The 21,819-nt window shown below is 39.0% G+C and overlaps 1 protein-coding gene across 5 annotated transcripts in view; it reads right to left on the bottom strand.

The window, feature by feature from the left end:
• PDS5B (PDS5 cohesin associated factor B) overlaps window positions 1-20,935 on the bottom strand; it is a 203,084-nt gene extending 182,149 nt beyond the window's left edge. For all 5 annotated transcript variants that reach the window (XR_014326931.1, XM_082859730.1, XM_082859731.1 and 2 more), the window contains exon 1: window positions 20,884-20,935. The gene's annotated coding sequence lies outside the window, so the exon portion shown is untranslated. The remainder of the gene's footprint in view (window positions 1-20,883) is intronic.
• Between the last annotated feature and the right edge of the window lie 884 nt (window positions 20,936-21,819).

The following is a 21,819-nucleotide window of genomic DNA, read 5'->3' as shown; positions in this document are numbered from 1 at the left end:
TCAACACCCATTTATCATAAAAACTCTACAGAGAGTGGGCATAGAGGGAACCTACCTCAACATAATAAAGGCCATATACGACAAACCCACAGGAAACATCATTCTCAATGGTGAAAAACTGAAAGCATTTCCTCTAAGATCAGGAACAAGACAAGGATGTCCACTCTCACCACTATTATTCAACAGAGTTTTGGAAGTCCTAGCCATGGCAATCAGAGAAGAAAAAGAAATAAAAGTAATACAAACTGGAAGAAGTGAAACTGTCACTGTTTGCAGATGACACGATACTACACATAGAGAATCCTAAAGAAGCCATCAGAAAACTACTAATCAATGAATTTGGTAAAGTTGCAGGATACAAAACTAATGCACAGAAATCTCTTGCATTCCTATACACTAATGATGAAAACTCTGAAAGAGAAACTAAGGAAACATTCCCATTTACCACTGCAACAAGAAGAATAAAATACCTAGGAATAAACCTAACCAAGGAGACAAAAGACCTGTATGCAGAAAACTATAAGACACTAATGAAAGAAATTAAAGATGATACCAACAGATGGAGAGATATACCATGTTCTTGGATCGGAAAAATCAATATTTTGAAAATGACTATACTACCCAAAGCAATCTACAGATTCAATGCAATCCCTATCAAATTACCAATGGTATTTTTTACAGAACTAGAACAAAAAATCTCAAAATTTGTATGGAGACACAGAAGACCCCGAATAGCCCAAGCAGTCTTGAGGGAAAAAAACGGAGCTGGAGGAATCATACTCCCTGACTTCAGACTATACTACAAAGCTACAGAAATCAAGACAATATGGTACTGGCACAAAAACAGAAACACAGATCAATGGAACAAGATAGAAATCCCAGAGATAAACCCACAAACCTAAGGTCAACTAATCTATGACAAAGAAGGCAAGGATATACAATGAAGAAAAGACAGTCTCTTCAATAAGTGGTGCTGGGAAAACTGGACAGCTACATGTAAAAGAATGAAATTAGAACACTCCCTAACACCATACACAGAAATAAACTCAATATGGATTCGAGACATAAATGTAAGCCTGGACACTGTAAAACTCTTAGAGGAAAACATAGAAAGAACACTCTTTGACATACATCACAGCAAGATCTTTTTAGATCCACCTCCTAGAGTAATGGAAATAAAAACAAAAATAAACAAATGGGACCTAATAAAACTTCAAAGCTTTTGCACAGCAAAGGAAACCATAATCAAGACGAAAAGACAACGCTCAGAATGGGAGAAAATATTTGCAAATGAATCAACAGACAAAGGATTAATCTCCAAAATATATAAACAGCTCATGCAGCTCAATATTAAAAAATAAACAACCCAATCCAAAAATGGGCAGAAGATCTAAATAGACATTTCTCCAAAGAAGACATACAGATGGCCAAGAAGCACATGAAAAGTTGCTCAACATCACTAATTATTAGAGAAATGCAAATCAAAACTACAATGAGGTATCACTGCACACCAGTTAGAATGGCCATCATCAGAAAATCTACAAACAACAAATGCTGGAGAGAGTGTGGAGAAAAGGGAACCCTCTTGCACTGTTTGTGGGAATGTAAATTGATACAACCACTATGGAGAACAGTATGGAAATCCCTTAAAAAACTAAAAATAGAATTACCATATGATCCAGCAATCTTATTACTGGGCATATAACCAGAGAAAACCATAATTCAAAAAGACACATGCACCCCAATGTTCACTGCAGCACTATTTACAATAGCCAGGTCATGGAAGCAACCTAAACGCCCATCGACAGATGAATGGATAAAGAAGTTGTAGTACATATATACAATGGAATATTACTCAACCATAAAAAGGAACGAAATTGGGTCATTTGTTGAGAGTGGATGGATTTACAGACTGCCATACAGAGTGAAGTTAAGTCAGAAAGAGATAAACAAATATCGTATATTAACGCATATATGTGAAACCTAGAAAAATGGTACAGATGAACCAGTTTGCAGGGCAGAAATTGAGACACAGATGTGGAGAACAAACGTATGGACACCAAGGGGGGAAAGCCGTGGCGGGGGGGGGGGGGCGGGGGTGGTGGTGGTGTGATAAATTGGGAGATTGGGATTGACCTGTATACACTGATGTGTACAAAATTGATGTCTAGGGCTTCCCTGGTGGCGCAGTGGTTGAGAGTCCACCTGCCGTTGCAGGGGACACGGGTTCGTGCCCCGGTCCGGGAAGATTCCACATGCCACGGAGCAGCTGGGCCCATGAGCCATGGCCGCTGAGCCCCCGCGTCCGGAGCCTGTGCTCCACAATAGGAGAGGCCACAACAGTGAGAGGCCCGCATACCGCAAAATTGATAGCCAACGAAACTGCTGTATAAAAAATAAATAAAATTAAAAAATTAAAAAAAAATATATAGAGAGTTCTGTCTTATTCTAAAAATGTGTAAGCCTGACACAAGGTGTGTGTTAAGTTAGCAATTGTACTTAAAGGGCCAGTTTGAAATGAATGAAAATCAGCCTGAAGAGTTCTAATAATGGTGGAGTAGTTTTTGTCAACTCATTAAATTAATGCTTCCACAGATAGCAATTATAAAAAACAAATAAAAGCTGTGGATAAAACACTTTTAAGAATGACTTGAAGGCAGAACAAACCATCAACAGCAGGAGGAAATTGGAAATTTGACCAGTGAAAGAAGGGAAGTACACTGGAAAAGGTTCAAATTTACACAGCTTTTCCCCTGAGGGCATTCCTAGTCTGCAATAGCATGGGCTACTAGAACTCAAGCAGAAAGCTGCAGTTTTATTAAGTTCATGGCCACAAAGTGGCTAGAAATAGAGGACAAATTCAGGAAAGGAGTGAGTCACAGCAGCAGAAGCCTCAAAAACTAATAGAAACTTCAAATTCTTCACTGAGCCCTGAGGTGAGTATGCTCAGGGAAGATTTCAAGGAGCTCAATGGAAAACAACTGGAAATCTACAAGAACTCATCAGCAATCTCAGCTGCTGCCCACTGGAGAGGAGACATGAGCCTGTCCAAGTTACAAGGGCTTAAAAAAACACCTCAGGCTTTCTACAGACCCATCTTAAAGACCAAGCCTCCACAAGTTCAAGGTGATCAACCAGTTATTTAACTATACTCATCAGAAGATAAAGAGAATTTAGAGATATATCACCCACAACCTCCACTCTACAATTAAAATTTTCTAGACATGAAAAGCAGCAGGGAAGTGTGACCTACTGTCAAGAATGAAAATAAAACAATAAATGGAAAAAAACAATGAAATAATTCAAAGGAAGAAATTAACAAGCAAAGACTTTAAAGAAGCTACTATAAATTTGTTCAAGGACTTAATGGGAAACATGGTCACAATGGGGAATCTCAGCAGATAATTGGAAATAGTTAAAAAATGAAATACTAGAACTGAAGAGTATGTTATTTCAAAGTGGGCTTAGAGATATCTGCACCACCATGTTCACTGCAACATTACTCACAACAGCCAAGACATGGAAACAACCTAAATATCCATCAATGGATGAATGAATAAACAAGATATAATATTCAAGAGAATATTCACCACAATAAAGGAGATACTGTCATTTGCAACAACATGAATGAACCTTGAGGACATTATGCTAAGTGAAATAAATCAGAGAAAGATAAATGCTGTATGATCTCACTTATATATGGAATCTAAAAAGCTGAACTCATATAAACAGAGAGTGGACAAGGGCTGAGGGGGGTGGGGGGAAATGGGGAGATTTTTGTTAAAGAGCATAAACTTTCAGTTATAAGATAAATTAAGTTCTGGGACTCTAGTGTACAGCATGGTAACTATAGTTAACAATACTGTATTGTGTACTTAAAAGCTGCTAAGAGAGTAAATCTTAAATATTCTCACCACACACACAAAGTAATGTTAACTGTGTGAGATGACAGATGTGTTACCCCACCTTATTGCAGTAATCATTTAACAGTACATACATGTATCAGATCATCACACTATACACCTTAAACTTATACAATGTTGCTTATCAATTATATCTCAATGAAACTGGAAAATAAGTAAATAAATAAATGGGGGGGTGGGGAATGGGCTTGACAGCATATTAGAAGCAAAATAAAAAAGAATCAGTGACCTTGAAGACAAATCAGTAGAAATTATTCAATCTGAAGAACTGAGGGCAAAAGATTGAGAAAAAAAATTAAAAATAACAAACTCACAGACCTATATTACATTTTTAAGCAAAAGAACAAGAATCTCAGAAGGAGAAGAGAGAATGGAGCAGAAAAAGCATTTTGAAAAATGGCTAAAAATTGGTGAAAAAACCAATCTGCAAATCCAATGAGCTCAACTCTAAGCAGAATAACAAAAAAAAAAAAAAAGAAAAAAGAACACATCAAAGTGCTGAAAATTAAAGACGCAAAGGAGACCAGAAGACAATTAAGAAGAACCTTTAAGTCAACCAGAATCTATGTCCAACAAAAATATTCTTGAAAAATAAGAGTAAGCATATATATATATATATATATATAAAAATACATACACTTACTCTATCTGGGGGTGTGTGTGTGTGTGTGTGTGTGTGTGTGTGTGTACATGTACACACGTAAGCTGAAAACTTTAATCACTAGACCGGGACATTACGCAATGTTAAAGGAAACTCAAGCTGAAGGGAAATGACATCAGGCGAAACTTAGATCTACACAAATAAAGAAAATCCGAAACAACTGTGTAGTTATATACAAAACACTCTCTTGTTTCTCTCCTTAAATTCTTTAAAAGGCAACAGACTATTTAAAGCAAAAACAGCATTGTGTTGAAGCAAAAATTAACACACCAATAGCAAAAAGATTAAATGTAATTATGCTTTTTAAGGTTCTTTCATTTTACATCAGGTGGCATAATGTTAATGCTAAATGAACTTTAAAAGTTAATCATGAATACTGTAATCCCTAGAGCAGCCACTTATACAAAGCAGTACAGTTTAAAAAGCCCATTAAAGATCTAAAATATTTTTCAAAATTTGACCAACATAAAAGAAGGCAATAAGAGAAGGAAGAGAGGAGACAAACTGACAAAACACAGAGCAAAATGGGAGAATTAAACTTACCCGTATAAATAACATTAAATGTAAAGTTAACAAGTCCTCCACTCAGAGACACAGTTTATTAGATATATTTACTATTAAAAGAAGGGAGGGAGGAAGGAAGGGAGGAAGGAAGGGAAGAAGGAAGGGAAGAAGGAGAGAAGGAAACCCATTAAATACATGCTGTCTATAAGAGAGACACTTTAAAAACAAAGACACAATCACATTAAACATATAATAAAAAATTTTACACCATAAATATAAATAGTAAACATAAGGGAACTGGTATAAGTAAACTAAAGTCAGAAAAAATTAACTTCAGTAAGAGAATTATCAAAGGTAAAAAGGTCAACTCATCCAGAAGGCATAACAATCCTAAATGGGAATGCATCTAATATCAGAGCTTGAGGGGAAAACTACATGGAGGAAATACATGAAGCAAAAGCTGAAAAAGTTACAGGAAGAAATGAACAAATGCACAGGTATATTTGGAAACTTTAATACCCCTCTCTCAGCAACTGAAATGGATAAAAAACAATCCACAGTCATATAAATCAGGGGTCAGCAAACTGCAGGACCTCTGCCCATCTTTGTAAATGAAGTTTTATTATAACACTGCCATGCCCATTCATTTACATATTGCCACGGCTGCTTTTTGCACTACAAGGGCAAAGTAGTTAAAACAGAAACAGTATAATTCACAAAACCTGAACTATTGTCTATACAGCCCTTTGCAGGACATTTTCTGACCTCAGATATAGGTGATTTAAAGAACACTACTAACCAACTTAATTGTATGAGACTATATACTACACCATACAATATGTCTCACATTTCAAAAGACAGAAATCTTACAGAGTATATTCTGTGACTACAAAAGAATTACATAAAAAATCAATTTCAATAAGCTATCCAGGAAAACCCAAAATATTTGAAAATTAAGCAACACACTTCTAAAAAAATCCATGAGTCAAAGAAGAAATCACAAAGGAAATTAGAAAATATTTTGAACTGAAAATGAAAATACAACATATAAAAATGTGGGGGAAATTATAAATTTAAGTGCTTATATTTAAAAACAAAGTCTTAAATTTAAATATCGAAATTCCCTAATTAAATACCTAAATTTCCAGCTTAAGAAGCCAGGGAATAAAAAGAACAAATTAAAACAATTGAAAATAAGAGTGAAGGAAATTATCAAGATAAGCACAAAAGTCAATTAAATTATTGAAACCAAAAGCTGTGGAAAGAAAACTGCTAAACCTGTAGCAAGAATGACCAAGGAAAGAAGAGTGTAAAGAGGGGTCACTACAGATCCTACAGACATAAAAAGGATCACAAGGGAAAATTACACTCTTTCTGCCAAAAGGCTTGATAACTTAAATGAGACAGATATACTGCTTGGGGGGAGAAAGACAAAACAGAAAATCCATATAACCATATATTTACCAAAGAAACAAAACCTGTTACCAAAAATCTTCCCGCACGCACAAAAAAACCTCCATGCCTAGATGGTTACCAAACGTTAAAGAAATTATATCAATCATATACAAACTATTTCTGAAAACAGAAGAGGAAACATTTCTTGGTTTCAGAAGGCTAGTCTAACCATGCTATTAGAAGGCATTACAAGAAATGGCAATCATAGACCAATATTCCCCCTGAACACAGACACTTAAATCCTCAACAAAATATTAGCTGACCAAATTCAGAAACAGATAAAAGGACAATACATCATGACCAAATGAGATTAACCCAAGATTGCAAAATTGGTTTAACTTACAAAAATCAATAAATATAATTCACCATAATAACAGAATAAAGCATAAAATCCATAGTCGTCTCAATAAATACAAAAAGGGGGGGACATCTGGCAAAATTCAACACCCATCCATAATTTAAAAATTAAAATCTCACTAAACTGGGAATAGAAGGGAACACGCTCCATCTGATTTCTTTTAATCTACAAAAAAATCACTGCTGACATTCTACTTAACGTTAAAAGACAATGTTTTCCCCTTAAGATGTGGAATAAAACAAGAATATTCATTCCCACCATCTCTTCAACATTAAATTGAAAATGCTAGACAGTGCAATAAAGTAACACAAAGAAATAAAAAGCTTATAAAGATGGGAGAAAAAAGAAAAAAAACTGTCTTATTCACAGATATGATTGTTTTTGTAGAGAAAATCCTAAATCTACAAAAAAACTATTGGAACTAAATGAATTTCAGCAAAGTCGAAGAATACACACACAATTTTTAAGACAACTACTGTATCTGGATATATTATCAGAAAAAAATAAAAAAATAAAATTTAGAAAATAGCATCAAAAAGAAAAATCTTTAGGAATAAATTAACTGCAAGATCTCTACGGAGAACATTAAAATGTTACTTTACATTGTATGTATATATGTTAATATGTTAACAAAATCGTATTACATAATTGACATAGTAACATAACATTAATACGGAAAAACCTACTTCATTGAGCTGGCGTAAAGATCTTGCACAGATACATAGATACATAAATATAAATTTGTTTATAGTACGTATCAAAAAAAAGATGACCTAAATAAAAGGAGAGGTGAACAACTGTACTAATAATCTACTGCTGTGTAATAAACTACTCCAAAACTTCAGCAGTTGAAAATAACATTTATTTTCTCACACAGTTTCTAAGGGTCAGGAATCCAGGAGCAGCTTAGCTGGTGTGTCTGGCTCAAGGGTCTCTCATGAGGTTGCAAACTGTAGTGAGGTCTACACTCAACTGAAGGCCTGAGGATCCACTCAAGGCTACTAGCAGAAGGCCTCAATTCTTTGTCATGTGGATGTCTGGAGACAATATTCCACTGGTCTCTTGCATTTCTTTCTGCACATCTTGCAACTGAGGATCTCACTGCCCTTTGTTCCAGACTAACTTCCCAAAGGTGTTTATAAAGTGAACAGTTGTGGAAGATAAAGTCTCCTCCAGAGCAAAGGCCCACAACTAGGCCCGTGAGCCACAACTACTGAGCCTGGGTGTCTGGAGCTTGTGCTCCGCAATTAGAGGCCGCGACAGTGAGAGGCCCGCGCACCGTGATGAAGAGTGGCCCCCGCTCGCCGCAACTAGAGAAAGCCCACACACAGAAACGAAGACCCAACACAGCCAAAAATAAATAAATAAACAAATAAATAAAAACATTCCTGGACAAAAACACAAAGGCAGTCCAGTGCAGAAAAGAAAACAAAATTTTTCAAACAATGGTGTTGGGACTGGATAAATGCATTTGTAAAAATGAACCTCAATACCTATGAAACTTGTAAAAGAAAACAAGGGAAATTATTTCAAGACTTGGGAGTAGGCAAAAGCTTCTTAAAACTCAAATCTATTAAAGAAAAAAATTGATTAATTGAACTTCGTCAAAATTAAAAACTTTCGCTTATCGAAATACACTGTTAAGGAAAACAAAAACTTACAAACTGGGAGAAAATACTCTCAATGCATTGATGTGACAAAAAACATATCCAGACTATATTAAGAATTCTTACACATCAATAATAAAAAGATAACCAATTTTTTTAATGTGCAAAAAACAGGGATATTCCACAAAAGAAAATACACTAATTATTGACAATTGTCAATAACCATATGAAACATCATTAGGTCGCAAGGAAATCCAAAATAATACAAGATACCATTTCACTTCCACTAAATAGCTAAAATTTAACAAATGATTATCCAAATGCTGGCAAGGATGTAGAGCAACTAGAACTAACACAGAGTCACAGTGAGAGTATGTAAGAGAAAACTGAAAAACTACACAGCAGTTTTTTATATAGTAAAACACACATCTGCCTGTGAACCAGCAATTTCAATCCTAGGCATTTACTCAAGAGAAATGAAAACACATGTTTGCAAGAAGATCCCTGCAGGCCTTATTCTTAACAACAAGAAACTGGAAACAACTCAAATATCCATCAACAGAAGAAAAGATAAACTCTGGTATATTCATCTAACAAAATACTACTCAGCAATAAAAAGAACTCTGACACATCCAACCTCATAGATGCATCTGGAAATATATGTTAAGCAGAAGAAGCTAGATGCAAAAAAGCACACACTGTATGATGACCAAACAAAATAATCTACATTGTTAGAAATCACAGTGCTTGGGAGAGAGGAGAACGGAATGGAAAGGGCAACCATTAAACTTTCTGGGGTGATGAGAATGTTCTTTATCATCTTTTGGTTATCAGTTACACGGGTATAACTGTCACAACTAAAAGTGAACAGCTAAAATCTGTACATTTTATTGTATTTAATTTACATCTCAATATAAATAAATTAAAACAAATTTTAAAAATAAATTTGAGCTCATAGTATTAATTTTCCATTTTTTCTTTCTCTTGGGTTGTCCACATATATACTTAGTGTATATATAAATATATATATATATATATATACACACACATTTATGGGTTATCGGTAATTGTTACTCATCTACTATGTGCCAAACGTGATGCTTGCTTACAAAATAACTGTTAAGTTCATGCCTCAAGAGGATAACAATCTAAAGCAAGGAAATACACAATAACAATACACAATGTGAGGGTTTACATTATAAAGATATACACAGGGAGGACTTCCCTGGTGGCGCAGTGGTTAAGAATCCTCCTGCCAATGCAGGGGACACAGGTTAGAGCCTTGGTCCGAGAAGATCCCACATGTCATGGAGCAACTAAGCCCTTGAGCCACAACTACTGAACCTGTGCTCTAGAGCCCTCGAGCCACAATTACTGAGCCCGTGCCTAGAGCCCATGCTCCGCAACAAAGAGAAGCCACCACAGTGAGAAGCCCATGCACCCCAACGAAGACCCAACACAGCCAAAAATAAAAATTAATTAATTAAAAAAAAAAGATATACACAGGGACTTGTGAGAAGGAGAAAAGGGCACCATACACTGCCTGAAAGAAGAGTTAGGTAACAGAAAAGCCTTTTCGTTAGGTGAAGGATGAAAAGCAGGACTTCGGACATGCAGACAAGCAGGAATGGATCATTATAAGCAGAGAAATACCACGTGCAAAGACACAGAGGCAAAGAGTCTAAAACAACAGGGAGCTAGGAGCAGTTCAGTGTTTTTGGAGTTTGGAGAACCTATGGAAAAAAGGGAAATGCCAGCAAGGTAGGTAGGTACCATTCTAATGTTAAGGCATTTGCATTATAGAGGCAGTGAAGAGCCACTGAACAGCTTTAAGCAAGGGAAGGACACATACAAATCTGCAACTACAAGTATCACTCTGCTAACACTGTGAGAAAAAGCCTAAAAGAGAGTGAAAAATGGAAGCAGAGCTACCTGTAAGAAGGCACCTGCAACAAGCAAGTCATGTTTCCTTTTAGTAAACCAATCGCCACACATGGACTGAAGAGAAATTCAAGAACCCCCAAAATGGACAGGAAAATGAGTGAAAATTAAAATCAGAGTGTTCACAGGAAAAAAAAGAATGATCAAAATGGCCCAAACAAAGGATACTCATCTTCACTCATAAGAGAAATGTAATGACATAAATCACAGCAAGATCCTTTCTGACCCACCTCCTAGAGAAATGGAAATAAAAGCAAAAATAAACAAATGGGACCTAATGAAACTTAAAAGCTTTTGCACAGCCAAGGAAACCATAAACAAGACAAAAAGACAACCCACAGAATGGGAGAAAATATTTGCAAATGAAGCAACTGACAAAGGACTAATCGCCAAAATTTACAAGCAGCTCATGCAGCTCAATGTCAAAAAAACAAACAACCCAATCCAAAAATAGGCAGAAGACTTAAATAGACATTTCTCCAAAGAAGGTATACAGATTGCCAACAAACACATGAAAGGATGCTCAATATCACTAATCATTAGAGAAATGCAAATCAAAACTACAATGAGGTATCACCACACACCGGTCAGAATGGCCATCATCAAAATGTCTACAAACAGTAAATGCTGGAGAGGGTGTGGAGAAAAGGGAACCCTCTAGCACTGTTGGTGGGAATGTAAACTGATACAGCCACTATGGAGAACAGTATGGAGGTTCCTTAATAAACTAAAAATAAAACTACCATATGATCCAGCAATCCCACTCCTGGCCATATAACCTGAGAAAACCATAATTCAAAAAGAGTCATGTACCACCATGTTCACTGAAGCACTATTTACAATAGCCAGGACATGGAAGCAACCTAAGTGTCCACTGACAGACAAATGGATAAAGAAGCTGTGGCCCATATATACAATGGAATATTACTCAACCATAAAAAGAAATGAAATTGAGTTATTTGTATTGAGGTGGATGGACCTAGAGTCTGTCCTGTCATACAGAGTGAAGTAAGTCAGAAAGAGAAAAACAAATACCATATGCTAACATATATATGGAATCTAAAAAAAAAAATGGTTATGAAGAACCTAGGGACAGGACAGGAATAATGACGCAGATGTAGAGAATGGACTTGAGGACACGGGGAGGGGGAAGGGTAAGCTGGGAAGAAGTGAGAGAGTGGCACTGACATATATACACAACCAAATGTAAAATAGATAGCTAGTGGGAAGCAGTCGCACAGGGAGATCAGCTCCGTGCTCTGTGACCACCTAGAGGGGTGGGATAGGGAGAGTGAGAGGGAGACGCAAGAGGGAGGGGATATGGGGATATATGTATATGTATAGCTGATTCACTTTGATAAACAGCAAAAACTAACACACCATTGTAAAGCAATTATACTCCAATAAAGATGTTTTAAAAAAAAAGAGAGAAATGTAAATTAAAACTACACTGAGGTACCATTTTTCACCTATCATATTGGCAAAAATCCAAAAAGTATCATTGTATGCTGTTGCGGCAAGGCTATAGGAAAACAACTACTCTCATGTATACATTACTGTGACAACCCTCACAAAGGACAACGGAACTATATCTATCAAAATTATATCCTACAACCCTCATGAAGGACAACTTAACAGTATCTATCAAAATTGTATCCGCTTTATTCTTTGACCCAACAATTCCACTTCTAGGAAGTTAATCTACAGACACACTTGCATGTGTACAAGATGATATATGTACAAGGTTGTTCATGCAGTATTTTTATAATAGCAAGAACTGGAAACAATTTAACTGTCCATCAGTGGGCTAGTTAAATTACGGTCCATAAATGAACACTCTGCAGCTGTTGAGAAAGAGAGCACACATACTAGAACTTTATATACTAATACAGAAAGATCTCCAGGGTATACTGTTAAGTGACATAAATAAATAAATAAAAGGCAAAGCAGTTAAAGTTTCCAACATTAGTGTAAAACATGTGTTGGGGTGAGGGGAGGCATGGGGTGGGATACATATACTTGTACAGCGTTGTATTTTTTAAACCCCCAGAAGGATATATAAAAAACCCAATAATACTAGTAAGCTATTGTAGAGGAGTCTGGGAACTTTACAGATGAGGAAGGGTATGGAAAAGAGACTTTTTTCTCTTTTTGGTTTTTTACTTTTGAAGTATTACTGTGCAGATAGTGTTAAAAAAAACAACAACAACTTTGAACTACTGTATCAGAATCAACAGGCTTTGTTAACTCATTTGATTTGAGAAGTAAAGGAGACAGAGAGATCAAGATGACACCCAAGTTGCTGACTTGATGACAAACCTAGCCATTCAACTTAAAAAAAAAAATTGTATTAACCAATGCAGATGTTAAAGGATAAAGGAAGGCAGCTCAGTTTTGGACATGTACTGGAAGTGTTGTGTCTGATGGCATATGAGAAAAAGATAGGAAATTGAGAAGAAACATTAGGGATATGGCTGTTAATAGAAGCCTTGGAGGAAAAAAAGGGAAAACATTTTATATGAGCCTAATTTACCTAGGAATTATTTATTCTGTAAACCCAATTAACCCAGAGAATAAAACTAAAAAGGCAACTAACTCAAAGTGACAGCATAAGGCCACACAATCATACCCTTTTCTCACAGACACCAGGCTCTCACTAAAAGCTTATTTATTTGTTACATTTAGATAACTTCCCAAGTTCACAACAGATTAGAAACATCAAAAAAGGGTGCGGGTAAGAATTCCCCAGCTGTCCAGTGGTTAGGACTTGGTGCTTTCACTGCCGAGGGCCCGGGTTGGATCCCTGGTCCAGGAACTAAGGTCCCTCAAGCCTCGAGGTGTGGCAAAAAGTAAATAAATAATTTTTTTTAAAAAAGGGTGCAGGTGGAGCTACCAGAGGCAACCATTTGGCAGCAGCATGAGGCAGCAAAAAAAAAAAGATGAGAATACCACCAATACCTCAAAAAAGCACAGCATTTTTCAAGTGCTCTTCACAGAGCCAGAGTACCATATTTTATCATCTAAGACTTGGCCAAAATGGTCCCTCCTTTAAGAAGTTTTTCATGGTTCCTACACTCTTAACCTAAGTAATTAATCTCCCTTTAACAAATTTCCAATTTCAAGTATGTTGTTTACACCTTCCTGAAAGCACTTTATTCTGCCTCGTTTTATAATTATTTTACAATTATAACTGGTATTTTGTGATACCAGTCTCCTTCTTCCCACTTGAATACAGATCTCTTAAATAAAGGTGTATCTTTCATCTTTATATCTCTGAGCACAATTTCCTTACATAGTATAGCATGCAAATATCCATTCAACAAATATCCATCTTTGCCTTCTCTAAAGTGTTGTGAATGGACCTGCCACAAATAGAGTCTCCCTGCCCCAAGTTATAGTTTTCTATTAAGTACTTACATACTTGTCACCAAGGGAAGCATCTGGCCTGCCTTATATCAAAAACTAATTTAAGGGGTGACTGGAAGTGACCGCTAATGGGTTTAGGGTTTCTTTTATAAGAGACAAAAATATTCTAAGAGCAGATTGTGGTGATGGTTGCACACACCTGCAAATGTACTAGAAGTTGATGAGTTGCACAGTTTCAATAGGTGAACTGTATGGAATGTGAATTATATCTCAATAAAGCTGATTTTAAAAATGAGATACCTGCTATTATTCCCCACTTCACAGATTTAAGAAACTGAGGCTTGGCAATTAGGTAATTTATCCACGGTGACACAACTAGCTAGTGATGGAGGGAGGATAAAAACCCAAGCAGTCTTGACTCTATGTCTATATGCTTAACCGCCATGCTCTTCTGCTTTCCTCAGCAAAGGACTTCACTTATCAAGCATCATATTAAATGCCTAAATATGTTCCTACTGCTGTTCAAGTCTTCAATGCTAGTGACCTTCCAAACTCCACATAGGACTGCAAAGCCTTGACCTAATTATGTTACACCATGAAGGTAGAGGAGAAGGAAAGCAAAACGCTGAAAAGAAAGGGACCAAAGAGACAGAGGAGGGAAAAAATGTACTCAAGATCTATATTTCAAAGCTTTCCATTCTGAGCATAAGACTACATGAAACATTACTACTGCTTGACTGCTATCATCAAAGTTGGTGGGCAGGCCTAATTCACCTGAGCTGGGAGCTTCCTGGACTAGGTCTACTGAATCCAGGGTTTCTTGGCAAAAGAGACATTTTAGGCCAGATAATTTTTTGTTGTGGAGGGCTGCCCTACACATTGTAGGATGTTTAGCAGCATCCCTACCTCTACTCACTAGATACCAGTAGCATCACTCTTCCCGCCCCCCTCCCCCCACCCCCAGTTGTGACAACCAAAATGTCTCCAGGCATTGCCAAAGGTCCTTGGGTGAGGAGCTGGGGAAGGAAGCGGTGTTCAAAATCACCCCCATTTGAGAGCCGCTGGCCTAGACTAAAGGTAAAGTTGAAAAAGGGCCAGCCATTTGATATTAACTCGTGTATATAATAACTGGAGACAAAAACTTTTTTTTAACCAGCTTTACTGAGACATCTTTGACACATAAAAATGTAGATATTTAAGGTATACAGCTTGTCTTTTGATATATGTATGCACTGTGAAAAGATCTCCACAATCAAGCTAATTAACACATCTCTACATACTTACCATTTGGGGGGGGTTGGGATAGGGGGTAACAGACAAGAGCCTTTTAAATCAATTGCCTCCCAAACCTACTAAGAAAAAAAACTTATTTCATTAAAAAAAAAATGTGAAGCTGGGGTGGGGGCAGCATGTAGGGATTAAATAGGAACAAAGCTCATGTAGTCATGCCAACTTCTGCACAGGTCAGCATGTAAGGTCCCTGACACTAGCAGAATATCAACTATAAAGAGGGACTACTAAAGATCAAAAAATAGATCTAAAGAACATTAGAAATGAGAACTGCTCCCTTTGGTTTGAAGAAAAATCAGTTTCCCTTATAATAAAAACTAAGTGTTCCTCATCTCTGGAAGAACTGAAATATCAAAGTCAAGGCTGCCACCCCACCAGGGAAGAGGAGCAAGTCAAATGACAGTATAAATAAAAATGAAATGACAGTTGGGGCACAAGGGGGGAGTGGTGAGACAGGACAAGTAGACAGTAGGAGATAGAGCTTACCCTATATGAAATTACTTGCCCTGACTCTCAAATCTCCCTTCCTGCCTTTATATAATCTTCCATTAAGACCAAGTTAAGGGCTTTCAATACTTAACCTCTGGTTATTGTTCAAAGTCTAGCACTGCAGCCTCTCCATTCAGAGCACTGCTCCCCCTCAACGTGCCACGGGCTCTGAAACCTTATTTCTCTCTAAAAGTTCCATCTCCCTCAAACCATTTTAGATGGGGGGGAGGGGTGCACAGATAACTTAACCTACTCAATCTAAAGTGTGCGCTGCAAGTAACCTCTGCCCAATAAGCATACAAAAATGTTTTCCCCTCCTCATAATCAACAAAATGCAAACCCAAAACAAGATACAAACTTCACATATCAAATCAGCAAAAGGCATAAAGTTTAATAAAGCCCAATGTTGGCAAACATGTAACAATCATAGTCATATACTGTCGGTTTGTGTAAGTAGTTACAACCTACATACCACTCAAAAGGAGTCAGAATAAATTGTGGTGACACATGCATATAATACTCTAATCATTGTTTAAATTATGTTGATCTATATGTGCCAATATGAGAAGAGCTACATGACATCAACTACAGAAAAAAGTAAATTTCAGGAAAAAAGTAAACAATATAGCTTTTAATAACAACAACAAAAAAAAAGCAGTAAGTATAATACTATTTGCATAAATTTTTTGAAAAGTAAATTTTCTGAAAACTGTTAACAGTGGATTACCTTTTAGGGGGAAGAGATAAAGTAGCTTTTATTTTTATTTTCTGTACCACAAGAATTTCCTTATCATATACATGTATAACTTTTAATTTAAAATATACAATTCTTTAAAGTACTCTGTTCCCGCCAACCTTAACAACAACTCTCACTACCAACTCTCCATACACACCCCAACCCCCATCCCAATATCTGAAGGTTAATTGAAATTGCCTGGCGGAATTTCAACTACTTAGGGATGCATTCTGTAAATACACTTTGGATATATATCTGGGACTTTTCTTTAAAAATCTCTTCCCTTACTTCTCTAAAACCACCTCTGAGATGAAAGGGAAAAAGAATCCCTACACTGCCCAGGGAACCACAAACTCTTGTTTCCTTTTGGGCCCCCTAACCATTCTCTCCAAGAGAGAGACAATGCTTGTGGTCATAATGTCCCCTCCTTCACTCTCCCACATAAAGAGCAACCTCAACTGTCACTGAAGAGGGAGGAAGGCCTGGCCATGGTAGAATCACTTAACAGCAGGGATCCTACTCTGGTTTTTCTCAGCTCTCATCACCTTGGTGCAAGTGGCAAACCACCACTCGAAACTTCTATAGGGCAGAGTCTCAGTCCTGTTTATTACATCATCCATGGTACAGTATATATATGAAGCTTAGTATTTGTTCATTTTAACTGAATCAGGTCAGAGCAATCTCTGTCAAAGGGAAGCAAGTTAGTGGAGTACTTCTAGATCATGGTCCTTTAAAGATGCCTCAAATTAGCTTCCTGCTTATCAGTCTTTCCTCCACTCCCCTTGGCTGACTTATAAGTGTTACACAGCTAAACCAAGTATTTCTAATTACTGCTTATTACTGATGTCTAATCATTAGAGCACAATAACTATCATGGATATTTTTAAACATCTCAGAGTAATGGCTTTAAGATTTAAACAACTAAATTTAACTAATCTGAGTTTAATCCTCACGATTTTCTCACAGAGCATGATCATCCCTATCAACTGAAACAATTACAGCAAACTTATCCTTAATTTTGAACTAATTAGTGAGAGTTATAAAACCTTCTTAAGTATTGGGGAAAATGGTTATAATCAGGTGGTTCATGACAGTACAGTGTGAGGAGCTGACCTCTACACTCCAAGGAAGCACAATTTTGAACCATTTGGCAACTTCTTAAATAAACTAAAAAAGTAAATATGTTCTCAGAGAAATTACTGGGTTTATTGTTAGACTAAGTATTTTTGGAATTTTTAACATTTCCAAACAGGAATACTCAAACCAAATACAATTTTCTCCAAACACCTACTGTAACTGGAAGCAAATGACTTGTGTAGCAAATTGAGTTTAAAAGTAAAAAAAAAGAAAGTAAAAAATAAAAAAAAAACACATTCATGCACACATGCATCTTATAACAAAATAAAGTTCAACACTAACTTCCAAATTACCCTGGCTTACAAGTTTAACAAAGAATAAATAAATGCCTTGTCAAATACTGTTACACAATGAAAGATCAAGCAACTCCAGGAGACAGAGACATGCAAGAGGTTATCTTCTGAGACAATTTAAGTGGACCGCATCCTGGATAGAAATTATTAAAACCAGACTCTGAAACAGATGGTTAACCTCGAAACTTTCTTGGTTGAATGAAAAAAAAGGGGGGAAAGGAGAAAGAGAATAATATGCTACCTGGCAATAATTTTAAATATTGCTTAAGTCCTGAATAAAACAATACAGACCACGTGGATACTTCTAAGCCTCCAGGAGATGTAAGGGCTGCCTCAATTCCACAAGAATATGACTGTGACTTTGAATAAATCAATCAAGTTACAATCTGAACCTAATTTCTCATGCATATAATGAGTTGGAGATCATCTAAATTTCCTTATAGCTCTCTAACACTAATAAAGGAAACACAAATTTATTCTTTTCTAACATAGATTATATACAGTACTTGTCATCCAAGCGAAATCAGTGAGCTCTCCTGTTAGTTCTAAGCACACATGATCAAAAGAAGTAGCACTGAAGAAGCCACAGGACAATCCTAATCTCCAAGAGGGAGAAGCAGAAAGAACACAATCTCCCAAAATATTCCCCTCTACACAAAGTTTTGGGTACCATTCAGTCTTCACCAGGGTAAGCCCTGTCTAATACAGCGTATCACTTTATTTTAGGCTTAACAAATTATTGACAAAGCCTGGTCCTCAAAACATGACTCTTTGTATCCATTAAAGTTGCAAACCATTTTAAAATAAATTTAGAAATTAAAACTTTTATCCAACAGCCAACTCAGTAGAACTACTTGTCAAATATGCTTAGTACAAAACATTCCACGACAGCAAGGATCACTATCTTCACCACGTTATCTCCTCTAATTCTCGGGAAAAGTGAGGAAAAAGGCATAACCAGACAAGAATGAAAGTGACAGGAAGAGTCAAAAGCCACTGTAAAAAAAACAAAGTTAACACAAGGAGAATCAACCTCAACAAAAAAGGAGAAAATAAGAAAGGGCACAAAAGTTCTTTAAGAAAAAATAAAGGCCAATACAAACACTACCTTGTCATTTAAAATACTCACACGTTCAAGTAAAACCCAGAGTATAATTTTTTAAACCATCAAAAAAGCACACACAAAAAATCACTATTTCAGTAATCAAAGAATATCTAATGTGCACCTTTTCTATACACATTCGTACATTTATTTTGAAAGAATAATGTTCTCATTTAAGGGTTTTTTTTTGAAAGAATAATGTTCTCAATTTTTTTTTACAGTTAAGGTTTTCAAAATAAATCTACCTTTCTATAAGAAGTTCCATGTTGAAACTGTCACCTACATATTCATCACCATAAATTTTAATTAGGTTTTCTGCTATCACCAGACGACAGCAGATTAATCGTTCCACAAACTGACCTGCACACACCAGAGGAATGCTCATCTTATTGTCTAAAATTGCTAACATCTCCGACATATATACTGCATAAATAAGTGTCCTTTCTAGCCCATATTTTGCTTAATACCATGTTTGTGCTTTTAACTATTTTACTTGACTACTGCTTACGTAAGTATAGAAAATGCTCTATCTTGGAACTTCATCTACATGTGTTGAGAACAATGATTATACTGCCATTCAAGTTTTAAATAATTATGACTTACAGCTCGCCTCATATATAAACACACTTGAACTTTTAGAAGTTATTAGGAAGACAGTAGAAGACCTCCAAAACTCACTCAAGACCACAGACCAACCTTCGAACGTAAAGGCTACATGCACAGTCTCCCAAACGGTTTAACAAACAGGGTTGGGTAGGGTCGTTCAGGACAGTACTGCCCATCCATCATTTCATAACAGAAGTGTGAGAAGAGCGTTCAAAGCACGTCCTTCAAAATCAAATAAAGGGTTCCCTTTCGGGAGTTGGTTAGGATGCCTAAACGTGTCAAGTAGGCAGGGACCTGCTCTTTCAAACCCTACCCCGAGTTTACACCGGCCGCGAAGGAACGCAGGAACAGGCAATTCTGAAGCCGACGAGGTGCAGCGTTTCAGGGTTCAGACTCATTCCCTCGAATAACTGTACCGCGGCTTAACGTAGCTTCAACATATATACCAATAGGCAACAGCAGCAAGAAACCACAAACAAGCGTTTCCTCTCGACCAGAAACTTTTCAGGTGTCACTAAGATAAGAGACTGCAAAAATGTCAACTGTACAGCTGCACACCGTTTGCATGGTCGCTCCGACTCCGAGGCTTCCGAAAGGAAAGCTAGAACTCAGTGGTGGCCCGGGAGAAGCCACTCCAGCCCGTGCTGGACTCTTCCTCAACTAGGTCCTCGGGTGCCTCCAGCACCAGCTCCAAGAGGCGCGGTAGGCGCGCTTTATCTCCCGCGACTGGCAAGTAACAGGATAAAAATGTCACTCGGTCGGCCCGTTGTCGTCGCCCGGAGCGGAGGCTGCACGGCGCGGGCGACCCAGCGGCGGGGGCGAGGGCGCCGAGGCCCGCACACCGCCCCGAGGTCAGCCCCGACCCGCGCTCCCCGCCCCTCGCCCGGAAAGGGGAAAACCCGCCCGCGGGAGGATTCAACAGGAGCGCCGCGCCGCCCGCCTGCCGCCCGGGAAACAGCCGCCGGGCTGCCGGGCGCTGGGGGAGGGGCGGCGGGGCGCGGGCGGCGGGGCGGCGGGCAGCCGGCGCGGACCCCCGGCCGCGCGCAAGGTCACCGCCCGCCGCCCGCCGCCCTCGTCGCCGCGGGCGCCCCAGCCCTGCCAGGGCGGCAAGTTTAATTTCCAGAGGCTGCGGCTGAGCCCGCGGCGTGGAGGGAGCGCGCCGGCCGTGGGGCCCTCCCCACCCCCACCGCAGAACCCGGCCCACGCCCCCGGCCCGCGCCCTACTCCTCCCGGCCCCGCCGCCGCCAGGCAGCCAGCGGCTGCAGCCCCCGATGCCGGGAGGCGAGTCTCGGCTGGCAGGCGGGCGGCGCTTGAGCCCCGCCACAGACTCAGCCGCGGTGGCGGGCGCTGAAAAATGGAGCGCGGCGACCAGAGGGAAGAGACATTTTCTTCCCGTTAACTGAATTGCTTCCTACCTCCGGGTGGCCGACTCGCTACTCCTCTCACTCCGCTGCTCTCCGGGATCCGCCGCCGCCGCCGCATCCAACCGCCTCCTCCCCCCCCTCCCCTTCCGCAGCCAGCCCGGCCGTTCCTCCTCCTCTCCGCTTCAAAATGGCGCCAAGCGCTATTCGGCGGCTGCTCCAATCGAACCGCCGCGGACAGCACCCGGGGGCAGGCAGAGCGCCGCGTGGGTGCGCAGCGCCTCCTGCCGACCGGACAGCCTCGCGCGCGCGCGCTCGCCGGCCCTTCCGCTCCGCCCCGTGCGCGCGCGCGTGCCCGCCTCCGCTCCGCCCCGCCCCGCCCGTCGCGCGCGCACGCAGCCACACGGGCACGCCGCCGCTGTAGCCGCGGTGGCGGCGAGACCGGCAGCTGTCAATGCTTTCTCGCTTCCTTGACGTTTGCCGAAAACCACATAAATTGTTATATATCTCCAGCCTTACAGATAAAAGTTGGGAATTTTTTAAAACAGTGAAATTGAGTACTAATGTTGTGCGAAGTAAATAAAATTGGTGTTTACTTTGCTCCTTACTTGGGAACTCTGACCTAGTCACCTCAAAATGCCATCAAATAGCTTTTTTCTGCACTGTGTGTGTAATGTCTTTACTTAATCCCACAGCTTTCCCGTTTTCAGGTATTGTTTAGGTAGCGGGTGGGGGGACGTAGTAATTCCATCTGTAACAAAGCATTCCATTCATTCGTTTTATCACAGTTGTCCTTACCGGGGGAGAAACAATCTAAAGACCACAAGGATGCTTTCCAGAAGGTGGGTTTTCTAACCCCCTTCACCTCCAGGAGGTGCCACTCCTCCCTGCTGCAGCTGTGAGGGAATATGTTAAAAGTTATCTGGTGATTACTGTTAGGATGGAGAGAGGCAAAAACCTTTAAGGCCTCAGTGAAGTATAGCTGCTAAC

Source organism: Leucopleurus acutus (genome assembly GCF_964270905.1).
Source record: "Leucopleurus acutus genome assembly, chromosome: 18".
In the NCBI taxonomy this organism is placed as follows: Eukaryota; Metazoa; Chordata; class Mammalia; order Artiodactyla; family Delphinidae; genus Leucopleurus; species Leucopleurus acutus.
This window is presented reverse-complemented; position numbering and strand designations above follow the sequence as displayed.